The 20,004-nt window shown below is 36.2% G+C and overlaps 1 protein-coding gene across 1 annotated transcript in view; it reads right to left on the bottom strand.

The window, feature by feature from the left end:
• CDH18 (cadherin 18) overlaps positions 1-17,846 on the bottom strand; it is an 889,079-nt gene extending 871,233 nt beyond the window's left edge. The window contains exon 1 of the mRNA XM_072958825.1: positions 17,609-17,846. The gene's annotated coding sequence lies outside the window, so the exon portion shown is untranslated. The remainder of the gene's footprint in view (positions 1-17,608) is intronic.
• Between the last annotated feature and the right edge of the window lie 2,158 nt (positions 17,847-20,004).

The raw sequence follows: 20,004 nt of genomic DNA, 5'->3' as shown, positions 1-20,004 counted from the left end.
ACATAGAAATGTGAAGGAAATTAAAACTAATTTTGAATCCAAAATTAAATCTGATAATATAAAAATCTAGAAATCACCAAATACTTCCAAGGTCAAAGTTTAAAAGTTTTCTGCGGAGTTTTGTATCCCACTGCTAACATCCCTATGAAAAGAGGAAAGCATTTAGAAGATTGTTGCATGCTTTCTCCAAAGGTAGTAAAACTAATTAGGGTGATGTGCAGGCTGCTGATTCATTTGATTATATGTTTCTACCTAAAGTGCAAAATTTCCCTGCTAGGTCTGTTGCCTAAAGGAGTTTTGGTTGATTCATCATCTCTTTCACTCAGAGGACTGATCATTGTAAATGACTTTATTGACCCGTGGCTTGGTTCAGCATCATATGCTCCAGTGAACCAAGCAATAAACAGCTGCTAAGTGCAGGTGAGAAGTCGTCATGGAAAATTCAAGGACTGAATCAGCGTTCTCTCTGCCATCAGGCGCCTGTGCTGTCACCAATTTCTAAATTTCTTGTTTGACAGGCCTGGTTTTTAAAGGCACTGGCCCTAGAATAATATATCATCCTGTGGACTTTCATGACCTTTAGACAGTCATAGAGGGCATTCTATTTTCAGAATCTGTACTCCCACTTCCTGGATCCATAGCCAGAGTTAGACTACATTTTTAATGGTTTATTAGGTGCCAGTGGAAATCTCAAGTCAGATATAATTTGATGAAATAACATTTCAGAAATCATTTGATGACTTTAAATATTGCAAAAAGAAAGACAGGAAAGAAATATTAAAAGAGGAGTCACAGGTAATTCAGTAGCTGGGAGACACAGAGAAGAGATAGCTCAGTAGCCTCGACAGATTCCCCCTGTTAGAAACAGCCTGATATTTGGGACAACTCTTCTATTTAGAGCTGATTTAAAAAAAAAAAAAATCTGTCTCCTCCTTTAGGCTAAGTTTGGGGTAGATTCTGTTTTACTGTTGTCAAAGGTATACAGTGAACATTTGTCGAGTAGGTAAATGAATTGAAAAATAAATTCTAAAATTGCATTCAGTATCGAGAGAATGAACAAGACACAGCTTGGGAGAACATATTTACAAAAGACATATCTGATAAAGGGTTGTTATCTAAATTATACAAAGAACTATTAAAACTCAACAATTAGAAAACAGATTCTCATTAAAAATGGGCCAAAGACTTGAACAGATACCTCACCAAAGAAGATACACAGATGGCAAATCAGCACATGAAAAGATGATCCACAGCATATGTGACTAAGGAATTGCAAATTAAAATGAGATACCACCACACACCTATCAGGAAGGCCAAAATCCAGAACACTGCAAACACTGTGTGCTGGAGAGGATCTGGAGGCACACAAACTCTCACTGGCCACTGGTGGCAAAGCAGAATGGTACAGCCACTTTGAAAGACAGTTTGAAAGTTTCTTACAAAACTAAACTACTCTCACCAGACAATCCAGCCAATGAGCTGGAAACTTATGTTTACACGTGAATCTGCACAGGAATATTCGTAGCAGCTTTATTCATAATTACCAAAACTTGGAAACAACCAAGATGTCCTTCAGTAGGTGAGTGGATAAATAAATTGTGACCTCTCCAGAAATGGAATATCATTCAGTGCCAAAAGAAATGAGCTACAAAGTTTGGAAAAGACATGGAGGAATGTTGAGTGCATACTGCTAAGTGAAAGAAGCCATTCTGAAAAGATTACCTACCGTATGATTCCAACTTTATGACATTCTTGAAAAAGTGAAACTACAGAGACAACAAAAAGAATGCCAGTTGCTGTGAACTGAGGGGAGGAAGGGATGAATAAGTGAAGTAGAAATGGTACAAAATAATTCCCTAAATCTAAGTAATTCCAGGTTCACAGTTAAACAAGAATATACATGTAACTCATTGACTCACTCTTATTTTGTAATATCTTCATTATTTTTACAGCTATCAAAAGAAGTCCATCGGTTTTCACTCTAGGCCTTCCCGGCTTCAGAGCGTGGGACAGGGAGAGGCCAGGAGAACCCTGAAACCCCAGGATTAAAAGGTGCGTGGGATCAGCAAAAGGAGCCATGACATTAGTTAGCACACCTAAGGCCAAGACCTTACTGCGCCAGCACTAATCATGGCTATGAGCGGCTTTAGATCCTCTTGCAACATGGGACCAGAGTCCTCTTGGCTGGAACAAGGACAGCCAGCTTCAGGTCATCCTTATTTCTATCTGCTGCCTTTAGATTGCTTTAGAAATTGAAAATAAAGATAACACCCATCTAAAAAGATTTTTTGAAAAAGTCCATCACTTTCTCAAAAAGTTCAAAACAAAATGACTTCCTGCATTTTTTATTTAAAGATATGAATTCTGTGATATTAATCATGCTAACACCTGCAGCACAAGTCTCAAATCAAATTGTCTATTATAAACAAAAAGGGATGCAATGATACAATATTCAAAGGTTTTATGGTAAAAATTTAGAAGATGTTAATCATAAAATTTATAGAAGACAGAGTCATAAAAACTAGAGATCTACAATAGAAAAGAAAATAGGTGACCTACTTTGAACATCCGTAAGTCCAAAGGGCAAAGGAAATTGGTGGGAACTGACTTTTCACTCATAATAGTTAATATAAGTTATAAACTCTTAAAAGGAGAAATAGAAATTAGTACCAAGAGTTTTAGAATTGCTGAAGGACAAGGAGCTGTGTGTTTGTTGCTATACACAAAGGAATACTACATACTATTTTTCAATAATGCCTTAGGGATCTTCCTGGAATCAGAGTCAGGGAATATTTAAGGAAACACTTTAGAGCAGGCTTATGTACCTCAGTTATTAAGCCAAATGTAAAACAGAGTAGTAATTAACATTTTAATAATATGAAATATATAAAGGCATGGTTACCAAAAATTAATTCAAGTCAGAATACTTTATATAAAAATATTGAAAGGCACACTAGTACCAACTAATTTAAATAATATAATTAGGTTTAAGTGGTAGAATAAATAACTTTGCTTAGTACTTCTCAATCTTTAATATGCCTATGGATCACCTGGGGATATTGTTAAAATGCAGATACTAATTCTGTTGACTCTGGTGTATTTCTACCATTTCCAATAAGCTCTTAGTTAAAGTCAGTTCTACTGGTACATGAATCATATCTTAAATAACAAAAGTTTTTACCATGATACACTAATTACTCTAGAAGTATCTTTCTACAATAAATGGAAAACATAACTCCAAAAGTGGCAAGAAAGTCTCACTTCACACTGAGTTGATCATTAGTACAGGACTCTTTAGCATGAGAGCAAAAATGCATGTGACTCTGCAACAAAAAATACACTTTTAAAAATTTTTTCAACACCATCCAGTTTAAAAATAGGGGTCAGGGTGGAGTAGGAAAAGCAAAGTGATATCAACAGAAAGTGTTTTCTTGTGTTCAGTTTGTGAGAGATCAGTTCACACAATATGAAAGTATCCTCTAACCCCATCCACAGTGTCTGAAAGTTACAAGTTAAAATATTCTAGATAAACTTTTCCTTTTGAATGAGAATTTTGTGAGTACTGTTTTATTATTTTACATTATATTTTATTTCATTTTATTTTATTCTTTTTATACTTTTTATTATATTATTTTATACTTTTTGCATATATATAGCCAGGTCTTAAATGTCTTTTTAATATTCCTCCCTTTAATTACTGACAGTAAGTTCAGCTTTCTAAAAATTAATAAAATCTAAAAAGGAAACTATGTAAATGGTAGTGAATATTTTTGTAATTAGTGCTCACTGGGTTTGAAAATCTTTTGCTGCTGCAGTTTGGATACCCAGTCACAAGGTTGAATTGAACAGCTGGTTGTGACAGATCTAAAGTGCTCTTAGCATGCATAAAATACGAACCATTATGTTGAGGAAGTTCTATTGCTTTAGCCAAGTCACTTATTTATATTAGATCTCGTACAGTAGTGGTCCTAACAGAGCTCCTTAAATTCCTGTTATTAGCCAAAACAAAATGGAACTCTGTAACTGAGCAGGACCTTATGGGGCCTTCCCGGGACAGACTCCTTCCCCATATCCTCTGCTGTAGCTCTTCTCTGAAATACCTAGATAACAGTATCTGAAGCTCACTTCCTGAGATGTTTTACAGATGCTAAAACTACCACCAGATGGAAGAAATTAACTATTTGATGATCATGAGGCCCCACGTCTATGGGCACCTAAGGACTGATAATGTTAACTGTCCTGTTACCTCAACATCAACCAATCAGACAACTGTGCTTGGCTAATCACATACCCTGCGACCCTCTCCTTTGTCTGGCTTTTTAAAATGCTTTGCTGAAACCCTTTGGGGGAGTAAGGATTTTTTGAGCACAAGCCAACCATCCTCCTTGCTCACCCCTACAATAAACCTTTCTCTGCTCCAAACTCTGGCATTTCAGTTTGTCTGGCCTCACTGTGCATTGGGCGCATGAACTTGTGTTCAGTAACAACTCCAGCCTAACTCAGGGTAAAATCTGAAATAAGAAAAGCTTGTAGAGAGGCCATATCCAATATATTTGCCCCACATTCTCCAATTGAAAGGACCCAGGGCACATGTATTCTATTATTATTAACATTTAAGATAACTGCTTATATCGTCTGGGCAAATGGGATCGTATTACCCCATGAAGAGAAAATACTTAAAGACTTATCCACCAAGTGTATAATCCTTAGCACAATAAATAATGCACTTTAATAATGTTTGCCTGTGTATTTCTCCAGGGCCAGTGGCCTCTACATCCTCATGAAGACCCTACACCCCAGCCATGCTGGGCTGCATGCACTTTATCCAACCCTCTGCTCATTCCGAATAGCCTCCTTCTCCCCACAGTTGTTTCAGGCATTCTTGTCACCATTTTAGAGACAATTCAAACATCAAGTTCTCTGGGATCCCTTTTCAGAATGGGCAAAGAGAAAAGTAATTGATTTCTTCTTCATTGTCTCTCACATTTTGAAAACGATCTTGCATTTAAAAAAAAAATTGTTATTATTACATGCTATATTATGTCTGCCATTTTGGAAGGGAGAAAATCTCCCAAAACTTTTACTTGCCTCTTTCCCACATAATATCTGCAATTTAAGGGTGAGAAATGCTACCATTACCTAATTATTTTTATATTAAGTATACTTTCAGAAATTGGGGAAACAATAACAGAGTGGGTTAGCAGAACAGCTGAGCCCACTGTGATTCAAATTCAGTTTAAAATTTCATATATCTCCTGACCACCATAATCTCTGACTTTGGTAGGTCCCCATGTATTTGGGTCACCAGAAATTGTAACACTTCAGAGCCAGAAAGTCACTTTTTTGGGGACTGATATTTTCTTCTCCTCCATGTATAGTCACCTTAGTAAGTGGCAATAGGTTTTTCTGAAGAAGGCATGGAGGGAAATTTATAATGCATATTTGATGCGGCGTGGATGGTCTTTACTCAGGGGAATCCACCATCCCTGTCAATCGAGCTGTTCCAGATATGTGGACAGGCCTTGCTTGGAAAACTGAGTGAGAGGCTGTGTCTCTCCACTGTGGAAATTTAAGTCATGTTTCTGGCCACAGTCATAAAATGTGTTGTCATTAATGTATGTATTGAGTAAAACTGTAGTAGGAACAGCATGATCAACTGGCTAACAGCAAAGATCCCTGCAGGTAAAAACATCCTGGTTAGAAATTTGTTCCTGCTGTTTATTTGCTACGTGCATCATCTCAGCCTTGGCAGTTACTTCCTTGGCTTCTATCACTCTGGAACCCCTCTATCTGAGACACTGATGTCAGTGACTCATCTCAATGGTGACAGATGAAGAATCAATGGTGACATCTCCCACCCTCATGTCTGAATTCTGTGGAGAGTACCACAAAACTTGTCGACTGGTACTTGAAATGCCTGGTATTCTCACGTCCTATTGATTTTCACTGCCTTTATGAAGTATATTCTCGAGTCCCCTAGATGAGAGTGATGTGGAAAGTGGAGGGAGACAGCTTGCCCATAATAAATCTGTGCTAACATTCCTGTCTCTCTAAGCTTTTGCCCTCATTCTTCTGAGCCATGATAAATAAGTTATGACATTTCAAACTCCTTGAATGTAGGTCACTATTGAGGACGCATTTCAATCAACCTACCAACTCTACTTTTAGTAGTAGTTTAAGATGTGCAATCAACTCTATTAAATATAGAATCCCCATTAGCTACATCCATATCAATAAACCCAGCCCAACACACTGTTATATTTTTTCATCCTTTGTCTAATTTTCTTAGAATACAGTATCTGACATATTCCCTGGCTTTTTGCTGGTATTGATTAGCAAAAATCTTGCAATTATTTTGAAGTATAAGTTAGTTCCTCCTAGGTCAGATTTTGTACAGATCCTTTGAGAGCATGCTGAGCTCTAGAAAAGTTCTGATTCTAATTATGGGTCAGGAGATAATAATGCGGGAGAGTGAATCTTGAGGGAAATGGACAATCATTGCAGGGTAAGTCCATCAGGTGAGTTATTATGAGGTGTTCAAGCAAGAGAAAGCTAGTTTTCTCACACAGAGGAAGGAAGTCTTCTTCTGCTGACAAGAGAGGCTTAGAGAAACTCAGAGTTTCATGTTTCTCAGCTTAGCCCAAACCCACTCAGATGGCCTCAGAAGCTTTCTACATTTTCTTGCAGTCGTTTGAACAAATAATTTGAAGCCATGAGTTTTTGTGTGTGGCATGTCTGTCTTTATGGTTTATCTGTAAGCTCTCAAGTGCAGTTAAAACAATTATTCCATCTTCTTACAGTCTTGTAATGACTATGATGAGAAAATAATGAAGGACACTTACAACTTGGCTTCTGGAGCTTTGTTTCAGAGGTCCCCTCATCACAAGTAAACATGGTTGATTATTTGATTACTGGTAAGTCACAGCACCCTGTAGACTTCTACTGTCCTACATGTCATTAGCAAACAGTTCCGTATTATGCTCAAGGCCAAGGTCACGATCAAACCAATGTCCTGGACCAAACACTGGGATTCCATTCCATTTCTGGTATCAGCTCCTCTGGTATCAACTTTTGGTATCAACTCTTCATTCAGTTAGTATTGAATCAGGAGAACAGAAATTATAACAGTCATGTTAACGGAAGTTTATACACATCTCAGAAGACTTAAACTGCAAGAAAACAGTGAGGTAAGAAAGAGATAGTAAATGCTGGAAACAGCTACCACCCTTAGGGCTGGGGGAACAAAGGAGAATTTCTTGGTTCTTTTCCTACGATCTTTCCAATTCAAATAAAGGCTTTTAAAGAAATGACATGAACAAACTTTTAATTTACACTCTCTTTCTTGAAGTATTTTTCCCATCTTTTTTTTAAACAAAGGACTGAAATATTTTTTTTTCTCAATGCCAGTTACCTCTTAAAGGTAGAAGATCCTAAAAGATGGAGAATGGGCCCCTGGTGTGAGGGGAAGGGCTCTGCTGGCCCGGTCCCTGGTGCCCCACTGAGGGGGCACAAAGAAGCCAGTTCTGTGAGATCGGGAAGCAGCTGGGAAAAGGAAACAAATGCTGGTTGAATCAGCTGCTGCTGCTGAGGTGAAGAACAGCCTGAGGTAATGCTGACAAAGCAGCCAACGAGAAAGGAAAGGAAGAGGTTTCATTCCATGCTCCTGCCTTCCACAGCCTCAGTAGCTGCAGCATCTGACAGGAAGTAGGCCGGAAAAAGAAAAATGTTGTTTCAACAGCCCTCCCCTCCCCATTAGAGGATGGAGGGCATGTTGGAGTTAAAGAAAATAATAGTTTCATTACTGACATGATTTTATTCCTTGTCTTCCAGATGGGGAAATTCTAATATATTCTTTATTCATCTTTACAGCCACTTGAATAGTTAAGAATAAATTTTCATACCTATTAGCTTCCCAGCAATGTTTCTTGAATGACTGAGTCAATGACAGCAAGAAGGCATTTTAAATCCATTTTTCAAGCACTGTGAATTCAGAAGCATTTAATGTATATCAATCCTGCTGTTGTTTTTATGTCTGTGATTATGTCAGTCACTCTTCTAAGCTTTTTACCCATATGATTTTACTGAACCCTTGGATCACCTCTGTAAGATAAATATCATTATTTTCTGTATTGTAAAGTGGATGAGACTCAGGCTTACAAATATTAAAATCAAAACCAAACCAACAAAAAATTTAAAAAAAACCTCTAAGTTTCTAGAGTAAGAGAGGTAATATAACATAGTGTTTTTAAAAATGTGCTTTAGAGATAAAAAGACGTGAATCTGAAATTCAGCTCTCCATGTCCCTTTTCCCCTCTATCAAATGTACTTCAAAATTGGGCTTCAGAAATTTGTTCTGAAAAACCTCTAGTGTTCTTTCTCGGTGATAATTTTATTGCTTTGGGTCAAAATGTTCTGTCCTCAGTAGATTAAAGGAACAGTTTATCAAGGAGTATTTGGCAATGAACCGGTCAGTTCTCTAGTTCCAAGCCAAGAAGTTAAAGTTGTATTGATTTATGACAGCAGCATTCAACAACTAGATGGTAGAAATGATACCCTGAGTACCTCCACCAGCCAACAACTAAACTGTATGAAAAAGAATATTAAAAGCAATATAAATTCTTAAATAAATATCAGAAAAGGGCACTTCAGAATATAAGTCAATTTACAAGAATTAAATATGCCAAGACACAGACCCACACACAAAAAAGGAGAGGGTGACAGAGTAGACAATGGCATTTAAAATACTTTTTCCTATCTGCTCTTTTGCAGAACCCCTAAACATCTTCAGAGACTGGTGGTTTTATTTATGTTTCAGATAGACCTTTATCTGTGCACTGTTTCAAGAGACCTTTCAAAATTTAATTAGTGTGTTACAAAATAGTTCAATAGCTTGGTTCTCCTTTCAAAATATTTAAAATCAAATCAATGCCCCAAAAGATTTGGGAGGAGAACAAATCTCTACCTTGTACTCTCTGCCTTAAAGTGCTTTCTTTTACCATACAAGACCTTTTCATCAACTGGATTGCCCCTTTTTTAAATCAAAAGAAGGGGGAGAAAAGGCAGGGATATTGGATGCATGACATTTCAAAAATTATTTACAAAGTTTATACTAACAAGAATAAATGCTTTGATACATTTCTTCAACTAATAGGCATTAATAAGTTGTATGAACATGGTACTTTAAGGACTACAAAAAAGAAATACAAACAATTTTTGTTCTCTTTATGAATCATATAGTTTGCATAGAAGAATATAACAAAAATACAATAAATGTTTAGATAACGATGCAAGATCTTACGTAATTAAAAGTAGAACAATTCTCAGTAAGGATTTGTAGAAAGATTAGTAATGCTTGAACTAGTAGAGAATATAAGAAAGACCAAACAAGTCAGGAAGTCTGTCACAGACAAAAGTTGAGGGTTGAGAGAAAGTACCTGGGGGAAAGGGAAAATATAGCCCAACTTAACAACAACAACAACAGAGCGTAAATACAAAACAGAAACAGACTCATAGATATAGAATACAAACTTATGGTTGCCAAGGGGATGGAGGGTGGGAAAGGATAGACAGGATTTCAAAATTGTAGAACAGATAAACAAGATTATACTGTATAGCACAGGGAAATATACACAAGATCTTATGGTAGCTCACAGAGAAAAAAATGTGACAATGAATATATATATATGTTCATGTATAACTGAAAAATTGTGCTCTACACTGGAATTTGACACAACATTGTAAAATGATTATAAATCAATAAAAAATGTTAAAAAAAAAAAAAGAAAAGAAAACATAGCCTAACTTGAGCTCAAAATAATCACCAATAATATCAGAAACTGGTGAAGGCCAGGTTACGAAAAAGGTCAACCTGTCTGAGAGTTTTGTTTTTTCTCTGATAAGCAATCTATGAAGCCAGACATTTCTACCCACAATAGAAACATGACTAGAAGGTACAATATGGGAAGCAAAGAAAGAGGAGAATTGACTAAAATAAATCAGATTGGATGCTATTATTGTTGTTAGGTTTCTGACATGCAGCGAGGTCTAAGTGATGGTAGCTACTGAGCTATCTAGGGCTTCAACTCCCTTAATTTAATCATAAGGTTCAAAAAATAGAAAACTATTGTTATTTGATAATTGATAAATGCAGGATTGAATTATTTGATTGCTCTCATTTATACATTCATTCCATCAGAGCCCTAAATTGTGAATAGGAAATGTGAGTTACAAATAATGAATTACCTCCTCTTCCACAAACACACACCCTGTCCTAAAAAGGAAAGAAACAATTTGGCAAGGAAACACTGCCAATTGATTCTGGGCGTGTTTCCTGAAGATCCGTAATGTGCCTTAGATTTATTCTCAACATGACACAAGCAGCTATTACCAATCAACAGTATATGTCAAAAACAACAATGAGATATACTGTATACCTATGAGAAAGACTAAAATTCAAACCACTGACAACACCAAATTCTGGTGAGGATGTGGAGCAACAGGAACTCTTCTCCATTGCTGATGGGAATGCAAATGGTACAACCATTTTGGAAAACAGTCTGACAGCTTATAAAATGAAACACATTCTTATCATATGAACAAGCAAGCAAACTTATGAGTACTTACTCAATGAACTGAAGTTATGTCCACATAAAAACATGCACCTGGATGTTTATAGCAACTTTACTCAGAACTGTCAAAATTTGGAAGCAATCAAGATGTCCCTCAGTAGATAAATGGATAAACAAACAGCAGTTAATCTATACAATGGAATGTTACTCAGCAATAAAAAGAAATTAGATCAAGCTTCAAAAAAGACATAGAGGAACTTAAAATGTACATCGTTAAGTGAAAGAAGACAATGTGAAAGGACTGCATACTGTATGATTCCAACCATGTGACATTCTTATAAAGATAAAATTATGGAGAAAGTGAAAAGGTCAGAGCTTCAGAGGTAGGGAGGGAGTAAGAAATAAATCAGTGGAACATAGGTGAGTTTTAGGGCAGTGGAACTTTTGTTCATATAACCCTAATGGTAGATATACATTCTTATGCATTTATCATAACCTATAGAATGTACAATACAAAGATTATTTATTCAATAATAATTTATCAATAATGGCTCATTCATCATAACAACTGTATCTTGAAAATGCCAGATGTTAATAACAGGAGAAACTAGCAGGGCTGGGGAAGGAAACTAGTAAGGTAGGGAGGAGATGGAAGTGAGGGGCTATGGGGGGAGTCTATGCTCTTTCCTCTCATTTTTCAGTAAACCTACAACTAATCTAAAAACTTAACTCCATTCATTTAACAAAATGGATATGTTATAAATGTTTGAAACCCCTTTGCCATGTCTGCTCAAAAATGCTACTGTTATATATTATGTTTTGCAACTGGATCCTCTCCCACTTTATTTATTTCTGCCAGTCATAGGTGAGAATTGGATTACTTGACATGAGTATTATCTGTACATTCCTTAGACAAGTAAAAAAGTTTACTCATATTTTACTTATACTTTACCCATTCTGTGATTAATAAAATGTATAATAATAGATTATCTTCCATTATTCTCAGTAACCCTGTGCGAAAATCCTCTCATTTACAATTTGGAGTAACTGGAATTTGGTAAACAACAAGAATTAAATCAGTTACATGACTGAAGACACAGTTCTACTCCCAAGGCAATATAAATAAAAGCAAAAATAAACAAGTGGGAACTAATCAAACTCACAAACTTTTGGATAGTAATGGAAACCATAAACAAAACAAAAAGACAAGCTATGGACTGGGAGAAAATAATTTGCAAAAGATGTGGCCAACAAGGGCTTAATTTCCAAAATATACAAAGAGCTTAAACAACTCAATAACAATAACAACAAAAAATCCAGTCAGAAAATGGGCAAACCTAAGCAGACATTTTTCCAAAGAAGACATACAGATGGCCAATAGCCACATGAAAAGATGCTCAACATCACAAATTATTAGAGAAATACAAATCAAAACCACTATGAGGTATCACCTCACAGTGGTCAAAATGGTCATCATTAAAATGTCTACAAATAACAAATGCTGGAGAGGGTGTGGAGAAAAGGGAACTAACTCATCTATACTGTTGGTGGGAATGTAAATTGATGCAGACACTATGGAAGACAGTATGGAGGTTCCTTACAAAACTAGAAATATAGTTGCCATATGATCCACCAATCCCACTCCTGGGCATATACCCAGAGAAAACTATAATTTGAAAAGATACATGCACCCCAATTTCATAGCAGCACTATTTGCAATAGCCAAGATATGGAAGCAACATAAATGTCCATTGACAGATGAATGAATAAAGAAGATGTGGTACATATATACAATGGAATATTACTCAGTTATAAAAAAACAAAATAATGTCTATTGCATAACATGGATGGACATAGAGATTATCACAGTAAGTGAAATAAGTCAGAAAGAGAAAGACAAATAGAATATGACATCACTTCTATGCGGAATCTAAAATATGACACAAGTGAATTTATTCACAAAACAGAAACAGATTCACAGACATAGAAAACAAACTTATGTGTACCAAAGAGGAAATGGGGTGGGAAAAGGATAAATTAGGAGTTTTGGATTAGCAGATACAAACTACTATGTATAAAATATATAAACAACAAGGTCCTACTATATAGCACAGGGAACTATACTCAATATCCTACAATAAACCATAATGGAAAAGAACATGAAAAAGAATACATGTATAAAACACATACACACACACACACACATACACACACTCACATAACTGAATCACTTTGCTGTACACCAGAAACTAACACAACTTTATAAATCAATGATACTTCCATAAAAAATATTTTAAAGAAAAGACACAGTTCTAATGGACATGAAACAATGCCCATTAGAAGAGGCCTAATATGGACCAATCTAAGGTCATAGCTAAGCAAATTTTAATATAAAATGACCAGAAGTAATCACAGTGTCTGTGTATGGGTATGTATTGGTGGTAGGAGAGGATTTGAATACAGTAAGAGTAACTTATTAAAGTGGAAAATGAAAGATACAGAACACAAATCATGTCATCCAGTAAAGGTGATTTATATTTTCACTCTATAAAAAATATACCCATATATATACATAGATACATTCTCACCCAATCATACACATAGTTTGAGAAGGCAAACAGGCTCAGGAGTGATTTTATTTTATTTTGTTTTAAAGTATAATTCAGTTCACAGTAATAGCAACAAGATATACAAACGGATGCATGCTTTCTAATAATTATTATCATCTGTCTCATTCTATTAGATTAAGCTCAATAGCAATGAACTATCTTGTTTCCTTTGAAAATCTGGTATTAGGCCATCATATTAGTAGTTATCTATCCCAGATACTGGTTTTTCTACTTTTCACTTTTCTATAGATTTGTCCTCATATCATGTGAGGTATAAAAAGTTTTACTTCAGTGGTATCTTCACTTCTTTACTATTAAACAGAAAACGTGAATATTTAACTTGCATTTTTATATTTACCTCATGGTTCTGGGTAAAATTTTGTGACATAAAAAAAAAATCATACAGTCACTGTATTTTCTTTTTTTTTGTCCAATTTTCAGTTTTAGACCTTTTCTCTATGTCCAAAGCTGTCCTACTTTAACATAAAAGACCACCTCTTTCTAGCAGAGGAAATTTAAATTTCTTAAAATATTTTTCATCCCAATTACATCAAACCATAGCATTAGGATTCCTACTCAAGTCTTATTGCTCAATGATTCAAGCTAATAAAGTAAAATTTTATGAGAAGGAACTGCATTAAACTATATACCAGCCTGTTCCAGGTATACTTGAAATAGTTTCCACACAGCTACGCATATTGTTACCCTAGTTGCATTCAAAATTCACTCCTTTCAAGGTATGCAAATTTTCAAACAAAGAATAAAATCCTTACATGTTTACTTTCAAAACACCAGTAAAGGAAATGACTGTACCATTTCCATCTTCCCATTTTATTTAAGCAACTACTCTTCTACCCTGATAAGCCAGTGAGGCTTTCAATAAAGGACTGGAATTCCATGACTCATTGGGCAGAATCCCTGCCCTGCTCTCAACTTCCCCAAATAAATCTCTCTCAGAAAGTGAATGTCACTTCTTTCTCATTCCATGGAGTTGCTACCATGTGATGAAAAGTGTAGACCTACAAAACAGATTGCTTTTGCACAGGGACTTTATTAAGTGTTGACAAAGTCCTGCAGTAAGGTGCAGGTCCTGCAGTAAGGTGACATCATTAGCTGCTGTAGAGATGGAAGGGATGTTTTCCCATTTATTAAGAAAGTCTGCAGTGTAATTCAATATGCATGGCTTCCAGAAGTGATACAGGAAACACCCCTTCTCCCCATAATCAGTCGTTGCATCACCCTCTGTGTATATTTATGAAAACTTCATTCAGTACAATGAAGAATTTGGTGGGGGGAGTATTTAAAAATACATTTTCTATATGTGTACGGATAGTGAAACCATCCTTTTATTTTCAATTCTTCCATGTCTATTTTTGTAGAAAACAAGTAATACTCTCTTTTAGCTGCCTGCTGTTCTCTCTTGAAAGCAAACTGCATGTAAGCCCAGAGTCACTCATTCTCTCTGTGCGGTTCACAGATATTTACAGACAATTGTAAAATGACTTTCTTCCCTTTAGTTTTTCCTTATTTTAACATTTCTTAGGATGCTAGTTGCATAACATACAACCTTTAAAGTTACCTAAAATCAATCATTTTACTATGTGAAGTCTTTGTTATTTCAAAAAATTAAGCATTTAATTTACAAGAATATTTTAAACAGAAAAGAAACTTAAGAAGCATAGGACAAATTCATTTTCCTGTGAAAATAAAGAATTCCTATTGATCTGAAATGTTTCTTTTTGTGGGGAATAGGAGAAACCTACGTTAAGCAGCACTCAACATTTTAAAAACAGAGAAATACTTTAAGAAAGCAGTACAACCTTTCAGTGGTTTGCTGAGGATAACATGGGAAGAAAGAGCCCCCTAATGGTTCAGATATCTATCAAAACAAAATAGGCTGTACTTTCTCAATTCTTGTTGGTTCACTGTGGCTGAAATGAGAATCAGAAAGACATCTGATACCATGGAAGTGAGTGGAAAGTTGAATAAAAGGTCAAATGGAGCCCTGTCAAAGACGCACAGAAAAGCGAAAATCCCTAAGCTGAACTGACTGAGTAAACTGCTAGCTTTCAGAATCACACTGCTTTTTACATGACTGCTAGGACACTTGTCTTCCTCGATCGTGTCTGCTCAGACGCACTGATCTGGAATGCAGGAGACATTTAATTACATAGTTGGGAAGTGTGAAATATTATTTTAAAAAGAACTGGCTTTTTTTTCCCAATCATGATACCATTTCCTACTAAGAATATGGAGAATCAAACCCCCTATAGGAGTAATTACAGAATTTGTAAGATAACCAAAAAAAAGAGATCAAACTGATGAGGATGAGCTAAGGAGAACGCCTAAGTAAAAGAGGCACATCATTTAAGACATTATTTAAAAAGTCTTTTTAAAGAAAAGATATGCCTATTCATGGGAAAAATCAAATATGAAGATTTGCATCTATCCATGCTAAAATATTAATGGTTTCATAAAACCACACAGTGCAATTGAGAATTAGTTTTCTTTACGGCATATACCTCAATATAACCCATAAATAAGCGCTATAAGAAAACTGTGATGTATAAATAGCTTGGACATCAGCATTGTTGCAACAAAAGTCATGAAACTTTAAGTAACTTTGTGTATTATAAAAATTATTAGATTCATTAGCTAAACTTTCAGTCTATCCTTTGATGAGATGTCATATTATTTGTATAAGTGATAAGGTGGAAGGAATAAACTTTGGATAAGCTGCACAAAATGATAGTATAACATAATATGCAAAGCAATAACTAAACAAGAGTATAACAGATTTAAGACAAATGCTGCATGTGGATTTGATATAATATTGCTAATATATAACATGACTGTATGGTCCATAGTGCCACCTTCCTCAGTCCAGAGTTTGGCATTAGTTTCTCATACGTAATACCTAAAAGAGGTGATTTTTTTTTCAAACAACTCAGTTCATAGATTAAAAAATTCGATATTCTCTAATACACATTTTTATTCTTTTAGTCAGACTGCAGTTTAAAAAAGGTATAATAGTGGTCCCATCATCCCCTTCTGATACGGTTATTAGAAATATTTAGATAGCTGTAATAGTTATGCTACTACAAAACATGAAAATGCTATTTCACATTTGGAAGACAAAATAGATACCATGAAAAGCTGTATTCTTCAAATATGCAGTTATGTTTAAAATATAGCAAGGGTGAAACACACACAAACACAGCCATTCAGAGTATGTAATACGCCAAACTTCAGTTACATTGGCTCCCAAGAGTGTTGGCAATCGTGTTCTCTTTTGAAACATTGTACAACATATTAAAAAGTTTTGTGCACTTATCACAGATGGAAGCTTGGTTTTGATTCGAGGAGGAGTGACTCAGGGAACTTCACTTCAAAGGCAATCAGAGGTATCTCTTGGAGTAAAATATCCCTCTTCATTGATCCGAAAGCAAATAAATTGCCATCAAAAAATCTCACAAATCATTTCACTTCTAGCAAAGATGAAATAAATCCTTCTTTTTGTCTGATATCACAGTGCTGTCTCTTTAGCGGTTGACATTTTGTGACCTATACGCCTAAGAGTAACCAACTACATCAATACTGCAATGCCTCAACCCATTATTCCTATTCCATCCTGTCCCTTTCCTCAGAAACATAAAAAAAAAAATCCCTGTTCCCGATAGAAAATTTGATAAGTGCAATGTTCCTATATATCCGGAGACATTTACCAGCATGTACTATCACTGACACTTCAATCATTAATTGATGGAACTGCAGCTTCAGCTAAACATCTCCAGAGTCATATTTCTTCACCTTAGCTCAGTACTTTCTTAAGACCAAAATCTAGCTATCAGTAAGTTAGCCATAATGAGATGGCAGTCTATTGTCACTTCATTTAAGACACATCGTGTTTATGTTGAAGAGTTAAGTCTGCAATCAAAAGACAGATTTAGAAAAAATAACTTACCACTGACAATCACTGAAAAAGCACATAGTAGCTTCGGTGTCTGCATGAAATCTAATAGTAGACATTTAATGCAGTAAGGGTCCTTTCATGCTTTGCTATTATTTTTCAAAGTTGTTTAACAGCTAAGAACCACATATATGAACATGTTTTAAGGTTATTAGTAAAAATGCTCATTGTAGTGTGGACTTTGCTGAATTCTCTTCTTCATACAGATTAGCTGCTCATAAATTTAGAGCCTAGTTACCTTACAGAACAAACGAACAAAAAACTTACATGTACCTGAAGATAAAACAGCAAATACACTCACATAAATATGCATTACCACATTTCTAAATTGATGTGCCTGTGCATTGTATTACTTTAAGGCATCACTGCAAACTCAGGTTTTAAAGCACGCAAAGCTAGGCTGTATTTGGCTGTGCCTGACTGAAAAGAAATCCAGAGATGAAGAAACGTAATATTCTTACCTGAAGCAGGAAACTGTTTCTGTCCAATTCGGGAACAAAGTGGGGCTGGAAAGGGGACTTGATTTGGCTTTCTTTTCAAAATCCTTTTTTAATGAAGCAGGAGTGAGATGAACTATTCCAAGGTGAAGTCTGTTATTTCTCGCTGGGGCTCAGAGCTGACATCCTCTTGTGAAAGAAAAGGCACCTCAGTAAGTTGTTGACCGAGGCAGCTGCGAAGCAGGATGATGGGCACCCGCAGTCACACGGTGCTGCGACGGACGGTGCACAGCCAGCCCCCCGCACCTCGCGCTGCCGGCTCGCTCTCCTCTTCACCCCGACGCTCGCTCGGCTCAGAGCCTCAGCCCTCGCTGCCGCTGTGTTATCAATCCAGCCTGTCTGAAGCTAATAGTCCCCTATTTAACCAGCCAATCAATAGGAAGGATTCCACTGCTAGTCCCAAGAGTCTTTTCCAAGGGTGGTACAAACAGTAAGAGTTTTGCCAGCAGTTTAGCCAAGTATCTTTCATCATTTTATCTCCTGTTAGAGAGAGGGATAGAGACAGCTGAGGCTCAAAGCGAGATTAGTATTATTGCACAGCTTTGCATTTTAAAAATGTACCTCTCCTTATCCAGTTGATATTAATTTATAATCACACAGCTGCTGTCCATTATCATTTTAGGAATTACCACAGAGTGGAATGTGTGACCAAAAAAGAAATCTTTCTAATTCAAATATGTAAGAAAAAATACAGGAGCAGAATTACATACACTGACAAATGATTTTTTCTGGAAATAACTGTGCCTATATGGCTTGGATCAATTAAAGAATACTCCGTGATATTGATTGATGCTAAAAGTTATTCACTTTATTCCAGAAAAATAGCGATCTATAATTCTGTTTCTCATCAGGAAAGAGAGGTGATGTTTGCAGATATTACTGAACTAGAGCCTGAGTCAAGCTTCAGTGTACAAAATGTTTTTCAATTTTATAGTATAAATCTACAAAAGGATTCCTCTGAATGTATCCAACAGAGCATTTCACAGCTGATTCATCCCTTCAAGGTTAAGAAGATTTTCTTCTTAAAGTGACACATTCACTGCTCAACTGCCATAACTGACCATGATACAAAAGCACAAAACAAACCATTGAAGACTAGGCTGGGTATTTTTTGTTTTGCTTTGTTTTTACTTCCCAGATACTTCCAAGGGGAAAAAAATTAATAAAAATAAAAATAAAGCATTTGGGGTCAACTTAGACTCAGTTTGCATACTGGCCCCTGCACACAGAAGGCAGTGAGAGACCATAGAAACAGGCAGGCAGCTTCAAATGGGTGGGGAGCAGGTTTAATAAACAGGGCAACTTACATACCAGGCTTGTCTCGGCAGCCGCAAGACGAGTGGATCCCGTACCTGCCTGCCAGGTTCTTAAAAAGTTATACAGAGGCCTGAACTGGGTTCAGTCCCATGTATAGCCCACACGGTCTGAACACCGCATTCCTCTCTCCAGGCTGCATCCCTGAAGACAGCCCCACTGTGGGAGCAGTGGGCAGGATGTACATCCCAAGGTCAGGGGAGGGGTGACAAACCTCTGTTTTCTCCGGGTCCAGCTCTCAGGTCAGCCTGCAGCCACGTCCTCTCCATGACCTCCTCCAACACTTAGCCAAAAGCCTAGAAATGCAGTCTCTTTATATTTCTAATTAGGAGGTGGTTGCTTATCTCAATTTCACCCTGCTTGGTCAACAAACCTTTTTGTTACTTTCCCTTTGTAATAAAACATTACTGCTCTTATTAAAGTAAATTGTATAGGAATGCGTAACCCCGCCTTACTTCTCGGTTGGAATTAAATTCCTGGCCATAGTCATTGTGTTACACACTCAGCATCATACAATACTAATAAAAATGTGTAGTAAGTGCTAAAGTGTCTTGTAAATGAAGACCACAAAAGGGCATAAGATAGGTATGGTCATGGAGTTACACTCAAAGTCCAAATTACAAAGTGTTGTAACACTTATTAGACACAAACGTCCTTGATTTAATTGACTCAGTTCAGCAAATATTTCTTGAGCAACTCTTTGTATTAGGCCTTGTACTCCCTGTAATAGAAAAGTAATTAAGTAAGGGAGAGAACAAGCGTTTTGTATTCTTGGTGTTTTCAGTGCACTGTAGTAAAAGTACATTTTCTAGGAGTTTACAAGCTGCTGGGTAGATAAGGAATTCTCAGGTAAACAAAATACAAAGGAGAGTGATTAATACCTTCTTTATCAGTCGCTCAAAGAGCAACAAGTACTCAAAAGCAAGATCATATTTCCTCTAGGGAAACAGAAAGACGCTATAAGAAGCATGGCATTTGCAATGATTCCTATAAAAGAGAATTAAAAAAAAATACTGGCAGAGGAAAAACACAACAGAGGGGAGAGG

This window comes from Vicugna pacos, chromosome 3 (assembly GCF_048564905.1).
Source record: "Vicugna pacos chromosome 3, VicPac4, whole genome shotgun sequence".
Classification (NCBI taxonomy): domain Eukaryota; kingdom Metazoa; phylum Chordata; class Mammalia; order Artiodactyla; family Camelidae; genus Vicugna; species Vicugna pacos.
This window is presented reverse-complemented; position numbering and strand designations above follow the sequence as displayed.